Source organism: Octopus bimaculoides, chromosome 4 (genome assembly GCF_001194135.2).
Source record: "Octopus bimaculoides isolate UCB-OBI-ISO-001 chromosome 4, ASM119413v2, whole genome shotgun sequence".
Taxonomy (NCBI): Eukaryota; Metazoa; Mollusca; class Cephalopoda; order Octopoda; family Octopodidae; genus Octopus; species Octopus bimaculoides.
The window spans coordinates 61,831,810-61,839,886 of NC_068984.1; the positions used below are offsets into that span (position 1 = coordinate 61,831,810).

Below are 8,077 nucleotides of genomic sequence, written 5' to 3' on the forward strand. Positions count from 1 at the left end.
TATATATATATATATATATCCGTGCGTGTCTTTCTTTTAGAGTTTGTCCCCACACACTGCTTCACAAACAGTGTTGGTTCATCTCAGCAACTTAGTGCTTCGGCGAAAGTGTTCGATATAATAAGTAAAACATTTTCAACAAATACGTCTAATACGAGAAAATCTAAAGGAAAAAAGTACTTTATTCATATCAACATGATTTCACAACTGTTGAAACTATTGTTCAACCCTTGGTTCTTGTTCAACAAAATAGCAATAGTATACGAAAAGCAGTATAATCAAAGTGCAACCCTTACTATCAATTATTCTCTCATTTGTGTCTTATGTATGTATGGTATTTCAGAAGATTAAAAGTTTTCGAAACTGGTAGCCTTTTCTTCCATTTTAGCTAGAATGGATACTTTCTGGGAAATCTTGTCTATTTACTTAGGTCATGTTTTCTCTTCTGGTAGGCGCAAAATATCATCTTTCATATTCTGTCTTATTTACCACTTAACAGTTCTCATTCTTTCCCATTGGTTTCCGCTTTCTCGTTCGTCATCTGAAACCCTCTAGCTTAGTTTCATGCATTCATTTCAATATTTTTGTCCTGCGTTAATGTTTCTCGTCGTTCTTGATTTTTCTGTCTTTATTTCTCATTCTAAATTTCTTTGCCCTTTTTCAGATATGCTCCTCTATATTTTCTGTCTCTCTCGACTCAATTCTTGCTGTCATACACTATGATTAAGCGATTTTCGGAAATAGGAACATTTAAAAAGCTCTAGAATATACCCATACATATGTTTTACGAAGGAAGTTAAGAACACGGTTACTGATATGTATATAGACAATAGAATAGATAGCTCTACGTTCAATCGTCACCACAATAACGACTTCTAAGTGCTATGCAAAAAATCGTCAGGCAAAGAGAAAGATGGAAAGTAAAACATACGCTACAGGTACTGGCACACATACACAAACTGATACACATACATGCGCACCAAACCGTCGTGTAAGTGGGTATATGCTTATGCCTCAATAACGTTCGTATGTGTGTGCGCGTGTATGTGTATATATGCAAATAGCGTTCGTTTGAATTTCCCTCTCTCACCCCCTGTCTCTTTCTCTATCACTTTCTTCCAATCTTTTGCAAATCATTCCTATATAATCTTTCCACAGCGTGACAAATATTTTACACCACAGGAAATTATTGTAAGCATTTCAATAAAACAGATGATAATAACCGATTTTAACGTTGGTTGATTCACAGTCACGCATTTCATCGTATAGTGAGATGAGGAGAGACTGAATAAAAGAAAAGAACGATTGAGAAAATTAACATGAGAGGTACAGGATGCATGCATGTACGAGGCAAAGAGTAAAAAAAAAACGCTACACATACAGGGAGAATGAAAAAATCATAGAAGGATAGGGAGAGAATGGGGAGGTAGTTATGGAAGGAGTTACACAAATAAAAAGTGTTATTTAAATATATTTTCAGGAAAACGTTTTCTTTTTTTTAAATTAATATTCGTTTCATTAATTTATATAAACATTAAAAAATTGATAAAGATTAAGTTATAATAAATGTGAGTATGCTATATTTACTGATATTGCCCGATGTAGCAAAAACACGTTTCTAAAATTACCCGTCATATGATCATCAGCATTCTAGTCATTTTGCAGTTTCCTTCGAAAACAGAATCTGTGAAATAGGGATTGTTTTCATTTCCTATTACTTTAAGAGTTTGAAAAAAAGAAAAAAAAAAAAAAGAAAAGCTTTGTAGCCGTGACGGATTAATATTTGCTCATGTTCGCAGTACCATTTTTCATTTATAAAATTTGAAATTTTTGTTTCTTTGCAGTCTATCCTGAAGCTTTTAGATTAAATATAAAGTAAAAGACGTTCAAGCTATGAAAATCCTATCTTCTTTTCTAAGACAGAATATTTAGATCGCTAATATATATTATAGTTTGTCATTTATATAGGCAGGAAGTGATCTGCGAGAGATTCGATTACTTCCAACCAGCGCCTACACGTTTCCATATCAATATGTGTTTCATTAACATAGCTACTGCTTTTTATTCACAGGTCAAGTCTGATGCACCGGACATATCCTGAAGGAAGTTTCAATCTTGTCCACCACCTAGTTTAGGAGGGCAATTTTCTGTCAGTAATATTTCGCGATTATCCCATCTCTCTATGCCTTTCTGTCGTGTTAAGAAATGGGTACGTTCAAGGGCAAATTGTCTTGCATTCTTAGCAGGTTACGCGAAAACGTAGTGGTTCTCCGATCACTAACATTCCAGTGACGTTTATTTCATCTCAGTTTTCTGCTTTCGTATACAAGTTGTTTACTTCTAAGAGATTCACGCATGTCAAGCAGCCCAAGTTTCTCTGAAAATTTCTCATGGGAGAAATTACTGTGCTCGGAGAGTAAATGAAAGTGTTGCGTTATGAGCATTATTACGTAAGCAATAAGCATTATGACTCGTATCAGTTTTTACATTTCACTGCCTTCTAATTTCAAGTTGCTAAAACCTGCAACGCATATTAAATATTTTATATCATTAAAAAATAAAACGAACATGAATATTATTACGTTGTTGTTAATTGAATACTTCCTAAGCATTTTAAACACCTAATGCTACGCGTTATAAAATCGACTTACTAAAAAAATATAAAACATGGAACTGTAATTTATTTGTAGCTGAACATTCATAGTCTAAATGTAATTGAATTTAAAGATTCATGGATACAATATATTTGTAATATGGATAAAACTAATAAATTTAATGTGCTCTCTAAATTTCAATTTCGGAATTTTATTAATGTCTAGCTTCAGCAATTTTTTAATGTCAGAATACCTTATATATATGTGTGTGTGTATGTGTGTGTGTGTGTGTGAGTGTGTGTGCGCGCACGTGTGTGAGTGTGTGTGTGCTTGCATATGTGTGTGCTTGCATGTGTGTGTGTGCTTGCATGTGTGTGTGCTTGCATGTGTGTGTGTGCTTGCATGTGTGTGACCTTGCATGTGTGTGTGCTTGCATGTGTGTGTGCTTGCATGTGTATGTTTATACATAGTTATGTGAGCGTATGTGTGTTTCTGCGTCACTGCAGTAATGTGTGCACAAGTGCATCATCGGAAATAATTTAGCCAATTTGAATAAGTTCAGGTTCTCAAACAGTTTGTCGAGGTAATGCATAAAAATGCATATTAATGATTCTAAGTTAAAAACTTTAGATCAGGATGGAATGAAATTTTGATCATTTCACGAATCCTATATCAATACACTGGTTATACATTGATGAAATGAAGTTCACGTTCCAATGGGTAGGTATCGTAATGGCATATTGGGAAACACTATAAAAGAGATAGTTTCTTTTATCATGATTTCACTGTTTGCTTATATTTTTTTCTTAGACTCTTCGGGTACGAATGGACGCATTTTAATAGACTATCGACTGTAGAGATACCTAAGACTATGTTATCGGAATATCATTGAAAGCTGAGAAAACTTATAATTGTACAAGTATATTCAAATATATATGTGAATATATATTTTCGTGTTTCTCTGTATGGGGGTGGGGTGCGCAGGCGTGTGTAATATATAGGATTTTAAAGTTATTGTAAATTATATACATGTTTAAAAGCTTATATATAGTAATCATTGAGTGTATGCTACACTTAGTTCTTACCTTCCAATTCGACAGATGAAAATGAGTGACATTTCGAAATATGCATTATATTTATTATAGGAATTTCTTCAGATATTTGAAAGATGGATTTTAATTGACTTTTGTTTCTCAAAGACACTATTCTGTCACCCATTTCCACACTGAGAACTTCGAATGTCGAAACGTCCCTCATTCATGTATTATTTCATCAGTCAATGTATTTGGACTGAGGATCTAATTATTAAATATATGAATACATTTTGACTGAAGAAGTGATGAGTCAGATTATTAGCCATTGTAGAATGAATATATACTAACAAATAATTGCCGTTATTTGTCTTTATTGCATATATCTTTGTAGTGTATTCGTATAAACTGTATTAACGTAGAATAAAAATGTGAAAATCACCAACGTCGACTAACCTATGTTTCTGAATTGAATTAGTAATTAAGTAACATTTGATGTAGAATTTTATTATTTTTCTGTGAAAAATTTAGCACTTTGTTTTGCCCCAAGTAAGCCCTAATTAAATCATATATAATTAAACACATTCTACCAAATTCATATAGTTATTTTACTGATATACATCGAGATCGATTCATGAAAGTGGTACTGAGTTTACATAAAGCAGTAAGGGTTATTTTAAGTAGGTAGATTTATTTAATATGTTGGGTAGGTTGAGTGAAACAGTAGAAGTTCCTTTAGTGTTTGGAAGTCATCACAGTTATTTTTCTTGGGTAGATTAAAAAACATAAATGATAAAAGTAAAGCACAAACTATTTTCAGAAGAAATAGCTCTTCATATTTTTTTAAACCAACTCTAACTAAAGATAACACGCAAGTAATCCATTTAAACTATATATTATTCAATACAAGAAATCTTATCACATAAGGTATTTTGGTTTTTTAAATTACAAGCATTTTAGCCATGATAACAAAAGTGAATTTAAATACAATTGAAATAGGGATAAGTAAGTACTTCTATCAGACATCAAAATAATAATTATTGCTTCTAATTTAGGCTCCCTCTCGAAATGCAAAGGTCGAATCATTTATATAATAGATACGTGAATACCTATGAGCAACAACCTCCGCATTACTGAAGGCTGAGAACAAATGCACTCAAAAACATTCCAGTGGTATAATGAAAATTCCACGACTTATTCTTGCAAATGCCAGAGATTTCCCAATTGTACTTTCTCAAAATTAAGTGTAACAAAGTTAAAATTACACCCTAACAAAAAAAAATAACTTCTCATTCTCAGTCGTTTGCAGCATAGTTTTAATTTCAAAACATATACGGATATTCTCATATATTTATATGTGCGAATGGTTTTACCGCTTATGCATATACCTTTATGCTGTAGACCATGTGTATTTTGTTTTATGCGTCTGGTGCAAGTAATGCTGCCAAAGCAATGATCCTCTCGGGTCTTATATTTCAGCTTGTCTCACTAATACACGTACAATTTATCGACTGCAAAGAAAAAGACTATTAAGTATTCAAATACTTTGTTAATGGTGACAGATTCTTTTAAACGATCTTTATCGGCAGGAAATAGTCTCAATAAGTTTAAATCTCAAATACATGGTTTCGTGATGTGCTAATTATATAACATACACTTTCAAGACATTTATTTCTGTAATTACTCAACACTCGTGAAAATGTTAATCTTAAACATTAATTAAATGAACTGAAAGAGAGTGTAATTTTTACATTCATATTAACAGTTCTATTTGTTTGTGAGGTTACAAAATTAGGATTCCAAAATAAATTACCTTTCTGACGTAAAATCAATTTAGGTATTAGAATTTAACTACTCTGTAATGTCGATGCCATTGGGGTAATGCTGATATCGTATTCGAAAAAGTTTTAAATCTATTAAATACTCGTTGTGAAGAAATTATCTCTGAATAAGCAAACATTTCTTACGCTTGTCTTTAAATTCTAAAATACATTTCTGCAAATTCTTTCCATCTAAAATACTGTCCAGTTATTACAGAAGTTTTGCTGGAGCATTTAATGGAATGGGCATGCTAATTAAGGAAATTTCTTTCCGTGTGGTGAATGTACGGAAGAATGATTTAAAATGAATTATATGTTAATTTAATGACTTCCTTTTTTTTACATTTATGCATTAACGTTATCTAGAATACATTGTTTATGTAGTGAGATGTTTCTCAAGAACACTTACTGCAGAACATTTTCTATATCACAAGAGGAACAGATCTGTGGTATGTGTGCACGTATGTGTGTTTGTGTGTGTTTGTATGTATAACATTCCAAGTAATTTCATATCTCTCCCATTCAAGTCAAATTGACTTAAAAATCTGTTAATGGAAATTATACAAGAACACTATAATGCATATACGTTCATTGCACATTACTGATGAATATATCTTTAACTTATATTATACTTCACTTCGGAAATATACGATCAAACAATGCTACCGCTGTGCGGCTTCTCAAGTGACAGATAGAAGAACCATTTTGTTTTCCAGGTTATCTAGTTCGGTTGATCAAGTATCTGTCCATTCCGTAAGCTGATAGTGATTGACCTGACAGAAATGTCGGTATCTATCTTTAGACGATCAAGCAACTCCTTACATTTTATCTTATATATGAATGTTTTTAAAACTGTAAAGTTTACACTATTTAACTTCAAGCTAAAAACTGTCAATTGTTTTCATTATATTTTCTGTCTTTACTCTAGCTATGATAACCAAAGCACCTAGAAATAAAATCAGGACCTTTTTTTTACTCATTATTACCTCATATGCTAATGTAAGAAGTGGATTATTATACCAGTTAAGTCATATAATGAAACAGTGGGCATAATGTTTTTTTATTAACTGGTATAGGTAGTTGAAATTTCACAGATAAAATGATAAATTACGCCATTGTTGAACCTAACTGACACTTGAACTTTCTTTGCAAAATTCAGCACTGAATCAGCAAACCGACGTTCGAACATGTGGAAGGCTAATTCCAAGTTCTACAGTAAGTGCGGTATTACTGGCTAGCTTAATTTGCTTATTGCTAGAAGTGTTGCGAAAGATGTGTAGTCTTTTGTCTTCATGGTAAATGTGTATCATTTACAAATTTTTGTTTGAGATCTTTCACAAATGACTTCTCTACAACTTCTAAGCATCTCACTCTTCTCAATACGGCCACGGTGAAGACAATCAAGGAAATTTATTCTCTTGACATCCAAAAAGCATACGTTTCTGACATTCTAGCCTTAGAAGGAGAGGTGTGATGCAATATCATGATTTGAGCCTTTCCTTTCCGGTTCAAAGTAGAAAACACTCGTTTCATTCACCAATACCAGTTCAAATACTTACAGGAAATCAGTGAAAACCTCCTTGAAATCTTTTGCTTTTCAACAGAGTGCTTATTGCGTTCTCAATAATTAGACACTTGTTTGTCGTGTCCTACGAAATTTACATATTTATTCATTCGCAAATAAATAAATCTAAATGAAAAACTATTCAAAAGATACTGCAAACAAATGAAACTTTTTAAAGTTTTACATGTAAATATGTAACATCTTGTCATTACAACATCATCTACACTTAACAAAACGCTCGTCAGCAATAAAGAAAAGATCAGATTTTGACATCAGTCACCACCTGCTGATATCTCATTTTATCAGTTTACCAGGTAGTTAAAATCAAGTTTATTCCACTGCATGGAGCATATACAAGTCTAGTCACATACCAATGTCTTTTATTAATCACACTACTCTATACAACAGCAAAGAATATTAACAGGGGTGGTCGTACATTCCAAAGCTGGTTAGAGGTAGGTAGTTGCAAGTAATTAAACAAAGATAGTGTAAGAACGTGACGTACTCTGCAGAAGTATTTTGTCGTTCGTCAATAACTGTACGAATTTTTTCATAAGTGTGTAACCTATGAAAAAAATCCGCTGCCCTCCCATTTCGTGTATCACTAAAAAAAGTATTTCTTTTAATATATATTTGTACATGCATTAACATGAGGCGTCGACATCAAAATTCTTTTCTTCGAATACATTCTTAGGCTTAAGGAAACACAATTGTTTTGCCTTCACACATCGAAGGCATATCCTATCTTAATCGTAACAGCTAGCCTTTATCACTTAAACGGAATGCATGAAGAGTGAAGAGAGCAAAAAAAAACAAAAAACAACGCTCCGTGACAATGCATTACTGTCGGACGAAAGCAACATCCAATTATGTGAGAAAATCTAAAAATAAGCAAAAATAAAATACTATTTGTTAGATTTTTAGGACTGTAAGTAAAATATACGAGATAACAAAAGGCAAACGGTGTGATATTATTTATTATGCACTGTGACAGAAAGAATGAAACAGGTAGTAGTGATATATATATATATATATATATATATATATATATATATATATATATATATA

At 32.3% G+C, this 8,077-nt stretch overlaps 1 long non-coding RNA gene across 1 annotated transcript in view; it reads left to right on the plus strand.

The window, feature by feature from the left end:
• The window catches only part of LOC106876627 (uncharacterized), a 13,327-nt gene extending 10,746 nt beyond the window's left edge, over positions 1-2,581 (plus strand). The window contains exon 2 of the long non-coding RNA XR_001410271.2: positions 2,072-2,581. This is a non-coding gene — a long non-coding RNA (uncharacterized LOC106876627). The remainder of the gene's footprint in view (positions 1-2,071) is intronic.
• Positions 2,582-8,077: the final 5,496 nt, after the last annotated feature.